This window comes from Ursus americanus, chromosome 18, assembly GCF_024610735.1.
Source record: "Ursus americanus isolate L20-20 chromosome 18, mUrsAme1.1.p, whole genome shotgun sequence".
Taxonomy (NCBI): domain Eukaryota; kingdom Metazoa; phylum Chordata; class Mammalia; order Carnivora; family Ursidae; genus Ursus; species Ursus americanus.
In genome coordinates this window covers 35,227,188-35,244,987 of record NC_142144.1, presented here as the reverse complement: position 1 = coordinate 35,244,987, position 17,800 = coordinate 35,227,188, and the positions used below count along the sequence as shown (strand labels likewise).

The 17,800-nt window shown below is 41.4% G+C and overlaps 1 protein-coding gene across 2 annotated transcripts in view; it reads left to right on the top strand.

Moving 5' to 3' along the window:
- The first annotated feature begins 3,390 nt into the window (after positions 1-3,390).
- The window catches only part of RUSC2 (RUN and SH3 domain containing 2), a 68,021-nt gene continuing 53,611 nt past the window's right edge, over positions 3,391-17,800 (top strand). Inside the window, exon 1 of one of the 2 annotated variants that reach the window (XM_045780802.2) lies at positions 3,391-3,702. The gene's annotated coding sequence lies outside the window, so the exon portion shown is untranslated. The remainder of the gene's footprint in view (positions 3,703-17,800) is intronic. The other variant, XM_045780798.2, reaches the window with a different exon arrangement.

Below are 17,800 nucleotides of genomic sequence, written 5' to 3'. Positions count from 1 at the left end.
ACCCCCAGAATTTATTTTTTTTTTAAGATTTTACTTATTTATCTGACAGAGAGAGAGACAGCCAGCGAGAGAGGGAACACAGCAGGGGGAGTGGGAGAGGAAGAAGCAGGCTCCCAGTGGAGGAGCCTGATGCAGGGCTCCATCCCAGAATGCCAGGATCACACCCTGAGCCAAAGGCAGACGACACTTAACGACTGAGCCACCCAGGCGCCCCCCAGAATTTATTTCTAAAATTCAAATGTGATTTGTCATTCCTCCCACCGCATAAAGCTCTTCAATGTCTCTCCACTGCTTACAGGATGAGCTCCAACTCTTCAGTATATCATAGGAGGCTCTTCATCACATGCCTGACCATCTCTGCTGTGCTCGCTCCATTATACCCTACACTTCAATAATATCAGTTATTTTACCCGTCTGCTCTTTTGCATGTGCTGATTCCCCCAAACCCTTTATCTCCCACTCATTCTTCAAAACTCAGCTCACACCACTTCTGTGAAGCCCGAAGATGCATTACACAGTATGACATTTATCTGCTCCCTTGACTTTTGATGAGGGAATGGAAGGCAAGCTGAAGACAAAGCAGAAGCTAACACCCTGCAACCCACCCCCCCCTCTTTGGGATGTATGTGACATTCCTCAGGCACTCCTGGCTGCCCTATAGGACAAAGAAACAGTTAACCTATAGATACCACATTCTTGCAAGACTTGAGTCTCCCTCAGTTTACAAATGTCTTAGCAGTTTACAAGAACAAAGCAATCAGTAACCTAGCTTCCATAAGGGAATGTATGCAGTTAAATTTCCTTACTACCTACAGCCCATTGACAAGTCCTTGAAACAGGCATGGTGACATTCCTCTAGGAATTCAGCAGCCTCGATGTTAATACTTTGCTAAGGGCAAAAGGCAGTCCTAGCCTGACCCCCTCCCCTCCACCAAGATCCTGTAAGTCTAGTTTAACGTATAAAAATTCCTTTGGAAACTTCTTTATCTCTAACCACCCCCCCTCCAAGATACATATTTGCAATCATCCCCCAAGCATATGGCCCACCGATATACATCTGAAGGGTCTCATGACTAAGGTTTTATTAGATGGTAATAAATAACCTTTTCCCAACAGTAGCTAGCCCCCTCAAGGTCCTGGAAACCTTGCTTCTAAAATTCCTTAGAGACTTACGCTATCCCTAACCCCCTCCCAACTTGAGGGTATATAATAAGCCATTCCTCACAACTCCGGGGCAGCAGCTCTTTCTGCCCATGGGTCCTGTCCCTGTGCTTTAATAAACCACCATTTTGCACCAAAGATATCTCAAGAATTCTTTCTCAGTCATCAGTTCCAAACTCAACCCCACTGAACCTCACCTGTATTCTACAACCTCATCACTTTGACCTAACAACTCTGTGAATGGTAGGGTCTCAGTCTCTAACTCTTTCAGGGGGTATGGAAACCAGTGAACTTCTAAAAACTATTTGCTGAATGACTGCCTGCCCTCTCCCCACTTTGCGTGGAAGATGGAGACAGGATTCCCAATGTCCCATATACATCCCGCCTGCCATGAGAAGAAGAGCATGAGTTCTCTTAAAGAAAAAAATTTTCGTGATACTTGTTAAAGATGGTAGAGTAAACCTTAAGGGGCATTACAATAGGTATGGGACCCATTGCAATGGGGTCTTGTAGTGGGGGAGAGATTGAGTTCAACTCAAACACCAAAAAGGACAGTGGGGACTGATGGGGTTTTGGAACATAGGTGAGGTTCGGTGGTGTGAGGTCCAGAGCCAACAACCAAAAAAGAATTCTTGAGACCTCTTCAGTGCAAAATGGTGGGTAGGAAAGCATGGGGACAGGACCCGTGGGCAGCAAGAGCTGTTGCCCTGAGGTCTTGAGAAGTGGCTGATTATATACTCGGGAGTTGGGGGGTGTAAGGAAAAGGGAGGTTTCAAAAGAACCTTCATCTGCTAAAGAGGACTGACCTACAAGATGCCTACAAGATATCAGGGGTCTGGCCATTGTCAAGTTAGGGTTGTTTTCCCCTCTAGCAAGGTATTAACATTCAGTTGGGAGATCACTGGAAGAATGTCACACATGTAAGGGACAGGCGAGGCTAGGTAGGGAGAGATAGATAGGGGGCTTTGCGATCAGGCTCATAGAAATCCCAAAAATGTGGAGGTGTAGGGAAACCAGAGATAAGGGGACAAACCGGACCACCCTGACCTAGGGGTGTGGGGTGGGTGTCTTTTTTTATGATAATCATCTGTGACCAACAAAGAATAACCAGACCCTAAAAAGGAAGTAAGCCATTGAAGGTGTTATCACTAGTCCTGCTCAAAGGTGTTATCAGTAGAAATGTCAAAAGGATTTAAGAGCCCTGGTTAGCATTCTATAAAAGACCAACCCTAAAGGCCCTCATTGGCAACCCTGTTAGGAACCTTCTCGGGTCTTGAGAGCTTTTTCTGTATCTTCACTTAAACTTCTATCGATTTACTCACTCTCCCTCATCCTCGAGATTCATTCTTCGACTCCAAGAGACAAGAACCTAGCTCTCCCGCTTCACCAGCATGGTTGGGTGAGGGCTCTCTTCTAGCAGCAGACTTCCCCTTGTAACCTCACCTGGAGGATTTGACTAGGGACCTCTGAGAGATCTTTTCTGTAGCACTAATCCAATTCATGTGGGCTCCAGCCTCAAGAGGCAATCACTTCTCAAAGTCCTCACCCACCTCCCAATACCATAGTCTTTGGGGGTATTTCAGTGTGTGAATTTGAGAGACGCAAACATTCAGACCACAGATAGCAATTGCTTTAAGGGCCTCAGCCGAATTGCTAAAGGCAGGCCAGGGTGGATGATATGGAGCGTGGTCAGATACCAAAGATGGGGGATTCTCACAAAAGGGCCTTAGGATTCTTGCTCAAACTGGATTCTACAGGGAAGCCCAAGGTCAGGCCTAGTTATCAGAGAACTCAGAGGAGCCTGATTAAAGTTTTGGTCAAAAAAGAGACTCTTCGTCAGCTCCAGGTTTTACCAGAGCTTCTTAACCCTGGCGATGCATGGAGTACTTCTAAAAATATCAAAGCCTGGGCACCACCCAACGACCACTACACTCCCATTCCGGAGATCCTGATTCAGGCCGTCTCTGCTGAGGTCAAGCCTTGGTTTTGTTGCTCTGGTAGAGTTTCTGTTTTCCCTAAGAGGTTCTGCTGGGGTGTCAGGTTGAGAATTGCTGCTTTAGGAGAAGGTGGGCGCGCAAATACACGTATCTCTGAAGCTATTAGCTCCGCACCCGCAGTCCCCTGGGTTCCCGGGCACCCGAGCCGCGCTTGCGGCGCACCACCCCGAAGGGGCGGGGCAGGGGCCGCAGAAGGCGGGGCCGCGGCCGAAGCCTCGCCGCTCCCCTCGCGGGAAAGCACTGCGCGTGACTCGCTGCACCCATCGCAGCGAGAAGCGGGGGAGGTGGGCAAGCACCGCCGGCCCAGAGGACCGAACCAACGCGCCGTCCGGAGGGGCGGTAGGAGGGCAACCCAGATTGGACCATCGGCGCCGCGGCTGCAGGGGGAACCGGACATTACCAACCCGGCCGGAGAGGAGGGGGGGCGCCGGCCTGTCCCAGCTGCAACGCGACCCCAGGAGGGCGCGAGACACCGCCAGCCCCGCCGCCGCTGCCAGCACCCTCGCCGCCGGCACCGTAGGATCACGCTGAGGCGAGAAACGAGGTAGGGACGCCTCTCGGGTTGGCGAGGTCCGGAAGACCCATTGCCCTCACGTTCCAAATGATCCCTTAGGAGAAAGCCCTCCGTGCCCCCGCCATTCCCCTCAGCCCTGTCCGTGGCCGGTCATCCCCACCCTCGCCGCCCGCTCCCACCCTCTGTACCGACCTCATCCTGTCCTCCTCCTGACCCTTCGGCTCTACCATCCGCTGAACCCTCAAGCACCAAGGACCAAACATCCCTTTGGGCGTCACCTCAGATCCACCCCAACCGTCTCCTCAAACTGTCCCTTCGGTGACACCCCTCAGCTGACTCGCTCCCAGCTGTCATCGTTGTACCCACATCTCGTGTGCCGGCCCTGGGGAGGCAGTCGCTGAGCACGCAGCCCCGGGACTGTGGCGGGGGCCTCCGCACAGCCAGTCCCTCGGAGCCCTCCGCCCCTTTGGCCCCTGGTTCCTAAGTCAGTGTCTACCTGAGCCAGGACAGGATCTTTCTGTCACTCTCACCTGAGGAGAACGTTTGGCCTGACATTTTGCCAGTCCCCCCGCCGCTGCACTTACCTGCTGGGAAGGGCATGGTGATCTGTGCCCAGGTCTGGCTTGGGACTGCCAAGCTAGCCCAGCAGACACCAGGGGACTGACTGTTCTGGAGGCAAAGACCATACACTATTCATTTGTATCCTCAGCGCCCAAGCACAGTCAGTGCCTGACACATGTTTGATATTTCATGGGTGGGTAAATGAATGAATGAGCCCCATGTAGAAGGTGTGAGGCAGAGGGCTTTGGTGGGAAAGGTGTCTCTAGTTACATGAAGGGGGGAAAAAAGGAAGAGTATGGGGGGGGTTACTTGTGATGCTCATGCAGGGAGCTTAAAACTTAATATATTCAGTCTTTCAATTCATGCATCTAATTTCATTCAGGTAGGACCCTCCATGTATCAGCTGTTTTGCGCTAATCTTCTGTTTACAAAAAAAAAAAAAAAAAAAGTCAGGGCTGGCTGCTGCAGAAATTCTTATTGGTAAGTGCTTTAGAGGCTGCCCAGATAATCTTGAAAGAGCTTTGCCCAAGTGACCTGCTCCTCTTGCCCTAGAGACTAACTACCCCCTCTGGGGAAGAATTCTGGAGGTCAGCCACAGCCTTCAAAGCTGACTCAGTGTAGCCAGTCAGCTGGTGTCTCAGGGCAGGTTGAGGAATGAAAGTCCTCACTGATTTTACCCTTTAGCTCCTGGATACCCCCACCAATGGCCCTCAGAGACTGGAGTGGTAGACGTCCCAGGGAGGCCTAGTGTGATAGATATCAAAGATTCCTAAGTACTACTGTAGTATGATCAGGCCATATTGGGCCATTTATATCTCAGTACACCAGAGTCAGACAGGGATTACCACTATGTGAACAGTGTCAGTAATAAATGAGAATGTGAGCCTTTTAAAGATGGCATTCTCAAAGAACAGCCTGAAACCTGTTTGTGTTGATTCTTAGGAGGATAACCTGAACAGATTCAGATTCCTGAAGGTGACACAGGGTTCAGAGACCTCAGTTTGGGCCCAGGTTCTGTGGGGAAGTAGATGATTCTGTAGAGTGATGAAACAATGGCTGGGAAGCTGTAGGAGTTGATAAGCTGAGTAGTAGTTGCTTGACCAGTCGTGACATTATTGTAACTGGGGCTCAAAGTATTAGTAAGTACAAATAGTGATTGGAGTTCCTTAGGAGGCAGTGGTATGGCTTTGGGGAAGGAGAAGATCCCACTACTATTCCCTGTATTCTGTTACCTGTGCCCCTCCTGCTATAAGTACCATACTTAACACCTTTGTTTCTCTTCCACTTTGAGCTAGGTCAAAATTTTATTTCCTCTGACTTTTAAGCGTTGAAAGTCCCTTTTCCAAGCCAGGAAGTTGAGTATGTTCTCACCCATTTCTAGCTTTGATTTGTCCTTCTTCAATTTTTCTTCCCGCCCCCCCCCCCCCGCCCTCTGATCTGTCTTTATAGAGTAAATCTTGGATAATAGAAACCCAAAGCACGGAGGGGCTCCTGAGTGGAGTCCACACGGGCACTGCATGTGGAGACCAATACTTTTTTTTTGGTGGGGGAAGTGGAACCAGTTTTTAAGGAGCTTTTTTACTTTTTCCTGTCTAGACTCCCTGTCAAGTAAGACCTCAGTAAGCCCAGAACACTCTGGATTATTTGATTTATTTTCTCTTCAACTTCCAGAACTTCAGAGTGTTGCCAGATAAAATACAAAATGCCAAGTTAAATTTGAATTTCAGATAAACAGCAAGGTGTCTGTATTTTTGTTTGCTAAATCTGGCAACCCTAGTTCATGGGAAGGCTTATGCGTTCTAATTTTCTCTCTGCAAACTTAGGACAATAACTCACCCTTCTCTTCTGTTACTCATACACAATGACTGAGCACCCTATTAAAAGTCAGTTGACTGGGATGGCTCATGACACATTAGGGTAACGGCAAGCTCTGTAGAGATTGTCTGATTGATCAGTGTTTGGGTTACCCAGAAAACACCCACTCAGACACTGGCATATAATAGTATAGTACCTGTCAAATGAGTCTGTCATGCAAAAGAGCATATTATTTTGAGTGGCCAGAGATCAGCATGGCTCTGAGAGAGATGGTCAGGAGTGGAGATGAGAGTGGGATGGGGTACACTTCTAACAAAAAAGTCTAATTCATAGCAGAGCTTCCCATACCACATTAACTTTTTTTTTTAATTGTGGTAACATGTATATAACATAAAATCTACCATTTTAACCATTCCTTTTTTTTTTTTTTTTTTTGTCAGCACAAGCAGGGGGAGTGGTAGGCAGAGGGAGAAGCAGGCTCCCCACTGAACAAAGAGCCAATGTGGGACTGGATCCCAGGACCGGATCCCAGGACCATGGAATCATTACCTGAGCCGAAGGCAGACGCCCAACCAACTGAGCCACCTAGGCGCCCCTTAACCATTCTTTCTTTAATCATTTTTCCATCATAATAACTATACTTTTGAATTCCCATCCCCTATTCCCCCCATCTCCTCACCCACCTCCCCTGTGGTAACCATCAGTTTGTTCTCTGTAGTTAAGAGTCTGGGGGCTCCTGGGTGGCTCAGTCATTAAGCGTCCAACTCATGATTTGAGCTCAGGTCATGATCTCAGGGTTATGAGATTGAGCCCCATGTCAGGCCCCATGCTGGGCGTGGAGTCTGCTTAAGATTCTCTCTCTCTCCCCCTCCCCCTCTCCCCTTCTAAAAAAAAAGTCTCTTTCTTGGTTTTTCTTTCTTTTTTCCCTTTGCTCATTTGTTTCATTTCTTAACTTCCACATATGATTGAGATCATATTGTATTTGTCTTTCTCTGACTGACTTTGCTTAGCATTATACTCTCTAGCACTATCCATGTTGTTTCAACTGACAAGGTTTCATTCTTTTTTATGACTGAATAATATCCTGTTATATATATTCTGTAATGTGTGTATAAATATATACACATACCACGTCTTCTTTGTCCATTCATCTATGTATGGACGCTTAGGCTGCTTGCATAGTTTGGCTCCTGTAAATAATGCCACGATAAACATAAGAATGCATGTATCCCACCAAATTAGTGTTTTTGTATTTTTTGGGTAAATATCCAGTTGTACAATTACTGGATCATAGAGTAGTTCTATTTTTAATTTTTTGAGGAAATTCCATACTGTTTTCCATAGTGGCTGCACCAGTTTGCATTCCCACCAGCAGTGCAAGAGTGTTCCTTTTTCTCCTCGTCAACACTTGTTGTTTCTTGTGTTTTGATTTTAGCCATCCTGACAGGTGCAAGGCGATATGTCATTGTGGTTTTGGTTTGCATTTCCCTGATGATGAGTGATATTCAGCATCTTTTCACGTGTCTTTTGGGCATCTGTATATCTTCTTCGGAGAGATTGTAACCATTCTGAAGTGTACAGTTCAGTGACATTAAGTATATTCACATTATTATCCAACTATCACCACCATCCATCTACAAAACTTTTTCATCTTCTCAGAGTGAAACTCCATACCCACTAAGCAATAACTCTCATTCCCTCTTCCCCAGAGCCCCTGGGAACTACCATTCTGCTTGCTTTTTCTATGAACTTGACTACTCTGGATTACTCTATGAATTTGACTACTCTTAAGTTAAATCATATTATCTGTGACTGGTTTATTTCATCTAACATAATGTCTTCAGGGTTCATCCACTTTGCAACTTGTATCTGAATTTCCTTTTTAAGTCTGAATAGTAGTCATTAATAGATGTACCACATTCTGTTTTATTCATTCATTTGTTAATCGACACTTGGGTTGCTTCCACTTTTTGCTATTGTGAATAATTCTGCTGTGAACATGAGTGTACAAATATCTGTTTGAGTTCCTGCTTGTAATTCTTTCTGGTATATACCCAGAAATGGAATTGCTGGATTATATGGTAACTTTATGTTTACTTTTTTAAGGAACCAGCAGACTGTTTTCCACAGGCTGTACCATTTTACCTTCCCACCAGCAATATAGTGTTTCAGTTCTTCCACATCCTTGCCAACACTTGTTATTTTCTGTTTTTTTGTTTTGCTTTTAATAACAGTCAGATGAACGGATGTGAAGTGGTATCTCGTTGTGGTTTTGATTTGCATTTCTTTAATGGCTAGTGATGCTGAGCATCTTTTCATGGGCTTATTGGCTATTTTTATATTTAGAGAAATGTCTAAATCTTTTGCCCATATTTTTTTTAAACTCACTCTTCAAAAAAAATTTTTTTTAGGATTTTATTTATTCATTTGAGAGAGAGAGAGAGCACAAGCAGGGGGAGAGGCAGAGAGAGAGGGAGAAGCAGACTCCCTGCTGAGCTGGGAGCCTGGCTTGGGGTTTGATCCCAGGACCTGGAGGATCATGACATGAGCTGAGGGCAGACACTTAACCGTCTGAGCCACCCAAGTGCCCCCATCTTTGCCCATTTTTTGATTGGGTTATATGTCTTTTTATTACTGAGTTATATGAGTTCTTTATATATTCTGGATAGAAGTCCCTGATCAGATATATGATATACAAATATATTCTCCCATTCTGTGGGTTGCCTTTTCACTCTGTTGATTGTCCTTTGATGCACAAAAGTTTTAAATTTTGGTGAAATCCTGTTTGTCTGTTTTTTCTTTTGTTGCCTGTGGTTTGGGTGCAATATACAAGAAATCATTGCCAAATTCAGTGGCACAAAGTTTTCCCCCTATGTTTTTTTCTAGTTTTATGTCTATGGTTAAGTCTTTGATCCATTTTGAGTTAACTTTTGTATATAGTATAAGACAAAAGCCCGACTTTATTCTTTTGTATGTGGATATCAATTTTCCCAACACTGTTTATTGAAAAGACTATCCTTTCCCCCATTGAATACGTTTAGCACTCTTGTCAAGTATCATTTGACCAGATATGCCAGAGTTTATTTCTGGGCTCTCTGTTCTATTCCATTGGTCTGTATGACTGTATTTATGCCAATACCACACTCTTTTGATTACTGTAGCTTTGTAGTAAGTTTTGAAATTAGGAAATGGGAGCCTTCCAACTTTATTCTTCTGTTTCAAGATTTTTTTGCTATTCAGGATTCCTTGAGATTACATATGAATTTTAGGATGGATTTTTCTATTTCTGCAAAAAAATATTGTTAGGATTTTTTAAATGATTGCATTGAATCTTCAAATTGCTTTGGGTAGTATTGACATTTTTTTAATTAATGTGGAAAAAACACTTAACAATATATTGTTGACTATAGGTACATTGTTGTACAACAGATCTCTAGAGCTTATTCATCTTGCTTGACTGAAACTTTATACCCGTTGAACAACAACTCCCCATTTCCCTCTCCTCCAACCCCTGGCAACCACCAATTCACTCTTCGACTCATTAATTTGACTATGTAGATACCTCATATAAGTGACATCAGATAATGTTTTTCTTTCTATGCTTAGCTTATTTCACTTAGCATAATGTATATTTATGTTGTCACATATTGCAGGTTTTGACATCTTAACTGTATTAAGTCTTACAATCCATGAACACAGGGTATCTTTCCATTTATTTGTGTTTTCTTCCATTTCTTTCATTTCTTCCTGCAGTGTCCAAGTCTTTCACCTCTTTGGTTAAGCTTATTCCTAAGTATTTTATTCTATTTGATGTTACTGTAAATGAAATTGTTTTCTTAATTTCCTTTTCATATTTTTCTTTGCTGGTGTATAGAAACAACAGATTTTTATGTGTTGATTTTGTGTCTGCAGCTCTGCCAGATTAATTTATTAGTTCTAACAGTTTTGTGGGGAATCTTCAGGGTTTTTTACTAGTAAGAACAGGTCATCTGCAAACAGAGACTCAGATGTCTTTTATTTCTTTTTCTTGCCTATTGACTAGAAAAGGGTTTGATAATTTGGTATGCAAGTCCTTAACAAACACTGAGAACAAAACTGTATTTTAGCCTAGTATATTAATTAGTGTTTGTAGTGAATCATTAAGAAAAAGTTTAAAAAAAGAAAAAGTTAAATTATAACCTATATACTATATGTAAAACAAAGTATATAAGTAAAAGTGTACTTTTTTTTTAAGGATTTTATTTATTTATTTATTTATTTGAGAGAACAAGAGAGCAGGAGCTGGGGAAGGAGCAGAGGGAGAGGGATAAGCAGACTCTGCTGAGCACAGAGCCCGACATAGGGCTCCATCCATGACCCTGTGATGATGACTTGAACCAAAATCAAGAGTCAGGCACTTAACCAACTGACCTACTCAGATGCCCCAGTAAAAGTGTACTTTTAAAGGAATTTTACCAAAATACCTAAAATTTTTTAAAAATTAATTTGATACTTCAAGAAGAAATCCTCTGTCCTCTAGAATTTCTTGATTTAATAGGACAGTCTTTTATCTCCTCCAGGAAGATAAGACTTTGAGCCTTGAAATATCTGCTGTGTTTTTGGTTTGTGTGAGGTCCAATAGTCAAAGACAGTGGATTGATAACTGGGTAGAGAGAAAAACAGGGCCAGCCAACTTCTGGCTAGACTTTAGTTATCTTAGGATCCAAAGTCTATACTTAACTTGCTTATCTTAGTATTCTAAAATCTATATTTAACTTGTTTATCTGTTTTTATACTTTTGTACTTTCTTTTCTTGTACAACTCTTTTTAAAAAAGAAAATGTAGCCTTATATTTAGTGTACTCAGGGAGAAATGGAAAGTTATTTTTATCCATGCTCAGGTAAAGAAAAAAGGAGAGCAGAGTATTCCTGAAGTCAAAATAGATAGGGTTCAGGTGACCCTAAGGAAAAAAGCAAAAACTCAAGAGAAGAAAGTCAGGGACCTACTGCTGATCCCATTCATCATGGAGTTCTCTTAAAAAATATTATTTCCTGGGGCGCCTGGGTGGCTCAGCCGTTAAGCGTCTGCCTTCGGCTCAGGGCGTGATCCCGGAGTTCTAGGATCGAGCCCCACATCAGGCTCCTCGGCTGGGAGTCTGCTTCTTCCTCTCCCACTCCCCCTGCTTGTGTTCCCTCTTCACTGGCTGTCTCTCTCTCTGCCAAAATAAATAAATAAAATCTTTTAAAAAATATATTATTTCCTTGTTTTTTAAAGTGTTGTATTTATTTACGAATACAGTCAAGTTTTAGGGGCGCCTGGGTGGCTCGGTTGGTTAAGCGTCTGCCTTTGGCTCAGGTCATGATTTCAGGGTCCTGGGATCAAGCCCCGCTTCAGGCTCCCTGCTCCATAGGGAGCCTGCTTCTCCCTCTCCCTCTGCCTCTCCCCACTTCTTGTGTGCACTCTCTCTCTCTCAAATAAGTAAATAATCTTAAAAAAAAGAAAAAAAGGATACAGCTGAGCTTTTTTAATCCAGACCAACCTATTCTCTCAGAGTTCAGCATAGCTAGTTTTTCTGTAACGCTAATAATTTCCTTTCAATATCCCCCAAAGCATAATGATTTAAACTTTTCTGTATCACTTATATATTACTATATAACAAACCACCCCAAAACTTAGTGGCTTAAAACAATGATTGATTATGTCTCACAATTTTGTGAGTTGGCTAATGGGTTTTTTGCAGTTCCAAAAGAGGAGTTCTAGAAATACTTTGATATATATATATATTTTTTTTAATTTTTATTTTAAATGGGCTTCACACCCAACATGGGGCATGAACTCAAGACCCTGAGATCAAGAGTCACATGCTCCACTGACTGAGCCAGCCAGGTGCCCTCAACTTTTTTTTAAAACATACATACCTTTTTAAATTTTTTATAGAAGTTCTAGAATTGTTTTTTTTTTTTAATGTAGGCTCCACTTCCAGCATGGAGCCCAACACAGGGCTTGAACTCATGACCCTGAGATCAAGACCCCAGCCGAGATCAAGAGTTGGATGCTTAACCAACTGAGCCACCCAGGCGTCCCAGGAGTTCTAGAAGTATTTTGAATAGGAACACTACTGTACTGAATTAAGTCTTTCAAGGTGATTACTTTGAGGCATATCTCTTCCTTGGTTGTACAAGAGCTAGTCTACTTCTTCTAAAATATTATTCTCTTTTCTTTATACTTAAAGCTGTAGTTAACTTCTTAGGTAATGTAGTGTTTGAGTTTATAGGCTGATTTATGTAATGTGCTTTGCTTGACATCAACACAGCAACCTACAACATCATTAGTTTTTTCATCCCTAATGATAATGATTGGAGAAGGGAGGCCTGGAAGCAGAATCACCTGCCTCATTATGCATTTGTGAGTCCTTTCTAACAACCAAATGGTAGTAATAGTTAACAAGAGTCATTGGTCTCATGAGAACAAAAGACAACTGTGGCTTTGTGTTGGGAAGATCTGTAGTAGAGAATCTCAAACTTTTTTTAGAGAGGAGTTTTTTGTTCAAGTATATTCCACAAGAAAGTGGACACAAAAAGATAAAATCTGAGCTGTTGTGGTTGAAAGCAGGGAGTTGGGGAAATAGAGTCTAACCTAGTCATCTCTCCCTCCTTTTCTCTCCATCCCCTTCATCCCCCTTTCTCACAGTTCCCTGAGGGAGCTCTGTAAAGCACAGTTTGAAAGCCTCTGATAAAGATGTTTCTCCTGCTGAGTCATGATTCCTAAGTAGAAACAGGTTCAAGTAAATGGTTGAATTTGCGATCCCATCATCTTCAATTGACCACCCACCAGAAGCCAATCGTGGTTTGAAAGAAATATAACCAATATGTGTTCTGCGTACATATGGTTCCCAAATTCCTATATAAAACTGATAGCCTTGGGACACGTGGGTGGCTCAGTCAGTTAAGTGTCTGCCTTGGGCTCAGGGGGATTGAGTCCCACATCAGGCTCCCTGCTCAGCAGAGAGTTTGCTTCTCCCTCTGCCTGCCTCTCCCCCTGCTTGTGTGTGCTGGCTCTCTCGCTCTCACTCTCCTTCTCTCTCTGGCAAATAAATAAATAAAATAAAATAAAAACAACAACTGATAGCCTTAATTTAACAAACTTCTTGGAACTAGGAATGAATTATAGGTACCTTTTTCCCTTTCATCTGAGACCTGTGCTAATTTGTTGACCTTTTTTCTAGCCATACTTTCTTGTTTATAGTATTTAAAAAATTTTGTCTTTACACTATTTTATAATAATGTATATGCTTTAAAAATGTATACCTTGAACATTGGGGAGCTCTGCACCTCCTTCCTTTTGAGTACCCTTAGCCGCTTTGCCCAGTTTCCTCTAGACATGTGCTTTTCAAACTTGAGGGTGCATAAAAATCCCCTAGATTATCCCTGAAATTCTGATTCAGTAAGTCTAGATTGGAGTGCAAGTATTTATTTTTTTCCTTCTTTCTTCCTTCCTCCCTTCCTTTCTTTCTTTCTTTCTTCCTTCCTTCCTTCCTTCCTTCCTTCCTTCCTTCCTTTCTTTCTTTCTTTCTTTCTTTCTTTCTTTCTTTCTTTCTTTCTTTCTTTCTTTCTTTCTTTCTTTCTTTCTTTCTTTCTTTCTTTCTTTCTTTCATTTATTTATTTATTTGTCAGAGAGCACAAGCAGGGGGAGTGGCATGCAGAGGAAGATAGGCTCCTAGCAGGGAGCCTGATGAGGGACTCAATCCGAGGATCCTGGGATCATTACCTGAGCCGAAGGCAGATGCTTAACCAACTGAGCCACCCAGGTGTACCTTTCTAATAAATTTTCAGATGAGCCTGATTCTGCTGGTCCATCGACCACACTTTGAGCAGAACTACTATTAGATACACACTCTAATCTCAGCCTTTTAATCAGTGGTTCTCAAGAGTTGACCTAACTTTTGTTAGAGGGTAAGGGGTGCAGGGGAGAGCCCCACGTACAGGCCCCAAAAATTGAAGGCAAATAGTGCCACTGTCCAGGAGTGTTATTTGGGGCATATCATTTCCACACTGGATTTTCTTCCTTAGAGATTAGGATTATAAATCTCTCACTCATTCAAGATGAAGGGATTGTGGAGAATCGTTCTAAGGAAATGCTATTAGCTGCCCACACTTTAACCTAGAAAATATTTAAACTTAAATTTTTTTTATGGAGAAAGATGAAATGAAAGGTATTATGACATTTTCCCTTTGAAACTTAAAGCAAAATCTTGTCTATTTTTGTTTAAAAATATTATCTGAAAAATATTTTGTATTTTTTTCTTAAGATAGATGAATATGCTCACTACAGAGAATCTAAAAAATAAAGACAAGTGTAAAATGAAAGTATACCACTGAACAGTTCTTGAAAGCCACATTTTTTAAATTGAGATATAATTGACATACATTTATATTAGTTTCAGGTGTACAACATAATGATGCAATATTTGCATAAATTGCAAATGACCACCACAATAAGTCTAGGTAACAACCATCACCATACATAATTTTTTTTCTTGTGATGAGAACTTTTAAGATTTACTCTCTAAGCAACTTTTAAATATGCAGTATAGTTTAACTATAGTCGCCATGCTATACATCACATCCCCCTGACTTATTTCTTTTAGAACTGGAAATTTGTACCTTTTGACTCCTTTCACCCATTTCTCCCACCCCCCAACCCTACCCTCCCTTTGACAACCACCAATCTGTTCTCTGTATCTAAGAGCTTGGTTTTTTTGTTTTGTTTAGATTTTGCATGTAAATGAGATCATATGGTGTTTGTCTTTCTTTGTCTGACTTATTTCACTAAGCATAAGTCCATCCATGTTGTCACAAATGGCAAGATTTCCTTCTTTCTCATGGCTGAATAATAAAAGGAACTCTCTACATTTGTTCTGACTGAAGTCCTTCCCCTGACCCGCACAAATATTTCTATTCCTCCTTTAAGTATCTACTCATATGACATCATTTCTGAAACCTTTCCTAACCACCCCTTACAAATGTAGGTATGATTTCCACTGTACTTCCTTTGGCCTTGTCTGGACTCCATTATAACAGTTAACACCTAACTGTAAACTCTGTGAGTGCGGGAATAGTCTTTGAATCCAGGATCTCTCAGAAATCTTAAGAGATCCTGGTCTCATCCAGTTTTGGGTTTTTTTTTTAAATTTTTTTTAAGTAGTGTGTACACGCAGCATGGGGCTTAAACTCTGAGATCAAGAGTCACATGCTCTACCAAGTGAGCCAACCAGGTGCCCCAGTTTTTGAAGTTCCTTATATATTAAAAACGACTGGGGTACCTGGGTGGCTCAGTCAGTTAAGTGTCCAAGTCTTGGTCTCAGCTCAGATCTTGATCTCAGGGTCATGATTTCAAGCCCCATGTTGGGCTACAAGCATGGAGCCCACTTAAAAATTTTTTTTAAAAAATGACTGAAAACCAAAGGAGGATTATAATAATTTTGGCATATTTTAAATATTTACATAAATAAACTCTGTGTAGTATAAGAATCACATGATCATTTCAATAGATGCAGAAAAATCATTTGACGAGGCCATGATAAAAACACTCAACAAGTAGAACTTCCTCAAGCTGATAAAGGGCATCTACAAAAAACCCCCACAGCTAACATTGTACTTAGTGGAAAAAGACAACTAAAAGCTTTCCTTATGAGATCAGGAACAGAAGGATATCTGTTCTTGCCATTTCAACATTGTACTGGAAATTTTACCCAGAGCAATTAGGCAAGAAAAATAAATAAAAGGTATCCAGATTGAAAAGGAAAAAGTAGAACTATTTCTGTTGGCAAGTGACATGATCTTGTATATAGAAAGTCCTAAAGAATCCACAAGAAACTATTATAACTAATAAATGAATTTAGTAAGATTGTAGGATGTAAGATCAGTGGGTATAGGGTTTCTTTTAGAGGTGGTGAAAATATTCCAAAATTAAATTGTGGTGATGGTTGCACAACCCTATGAATACACTAAAAACCACTGAATTGTACATTTTAAAAAGGTGAGTTTATGGTATGTTAATTATATGTCAGTAAAGCTATTATACATATCTAATTTACATATAAAAATTCATTTGTGCATAAGGATAAAAGGCTAAGTTTGAGGCCCTGTGTGAATGTCTGGCTTGAGCCAAAGGTCTTTCTCTTCCCTAGGCTGATTTCTGGCATATATTCATGTGCCTAACATAATGTCTGACAAATAGTATAAGCTCAATAAACATTGTATAATGAATGAATTATGGTAACTGAACTGACTTAAAGCCTAGGTCAGCAAATCTACATTCCTAAGGTTTTTTTGCTTTCACCAAAGATCCATGAATTTATTAACATGGACAGAAATTCTAGCCTGGCCCCAGGATGAGTTTGGTTTTAGCCCTATAAAACAAGTTTTAAAGAAAATAGAACGGTCAGTTAATACTGGTAGACTAGATAAAGACCTTACAAAAAGAAGATCTATAAATCAAGCTGACATAAAGTGAAGCATAAGTAGAAATTTTTTGAAAATAAGGTAAATATATAAAAACAATTTAAAAATAAAACAATAATAAAATAAATTTAAATCACCTGTTATCCCATCTTACCTATCCTTTCTGTTTACATGCATATATAAAGTTTGTAGGAATGTAATTACACCATTAAAATTATTTTGTATTCTGCTTTAACTAACATTATTTCCTAAGCCTTTTTCCATGTTGCTATGAGGCTTTACAGTTTATGGCTTAGTGTATTCCATTCACTTGTTGGAGTACCCTCAATGGTAGGCCTTTAACTTCATTCACATTATAATCATTCTCTTAAAAATATATTCATCTAGTAAAACCCTAACCCTGAAAGAACATAACCCCTCACCTTCCCTCTGTCTGTACTGAAACACCTTGCATTGCTGGAGAAAATTGTACAGCCCAGCAGATTTAGTATCACTTTAAATTCATCATCACCAAACTTACGTTGGCCAGCAGTCTTGCTATATTTTTCTTACAGAGTTTTTCTTCTACTCTTTATAACAAATATTTTATACTTTCACTACCTTCTGCAGCTCCTGACCCTCCTTTTTTTCCCTCCATGCACTCTGTTGATGACTTTGACTCAGGCACTTCAGAAAGCAAAAAGAAGCCTTAAAACATGAACTTTCTCACTTTCTACTACCAGTCTGCAAATGTGTCTACGGCCATCCTCTCTTCACTAGTTGGAATGGAGGAAATATTCCAGCCGTCAACAAAGGCCAATTCCTCCCTGGTGCACTGGATAGCGTATCCTCCTACATTATTTTTTCAGCCATTGTAGTATCCTGAAATATTTGCAACTGGTTGGCTGCCCAACAACTGTTTTCCCACTGAAACCGAACACAATTTATTTAGGAGAGTTTATCCACCTTCCTCCCCACTGGCCTCTGAATGTTAACATAGCTGGGTGTAATGGTTGAGATGGTGATAACCATCCCGTCACCTAATAGAATATCTGAATGACATGCTGAGGCTCTGAATTAACTATCCCCACAGTAACTCTACCTCTGGTCTTCTTGATAGGTCTGACTAATAAATTTCCTCTATTGCTTAAGCTGTTTTGAGATTGTTTTTTATGTCCATTCAGCACAGAGTATCATACCTAAATGATACACTTTTTAAGCTACCCCAAATGAATCTGTATCCTGAGTAAAAACAGTGTGATTCCTATACAAATGGAACTTCAAGACAATTCCCTAATGCCACCCCCTCCTACCCATCCCTTCTGATCTGT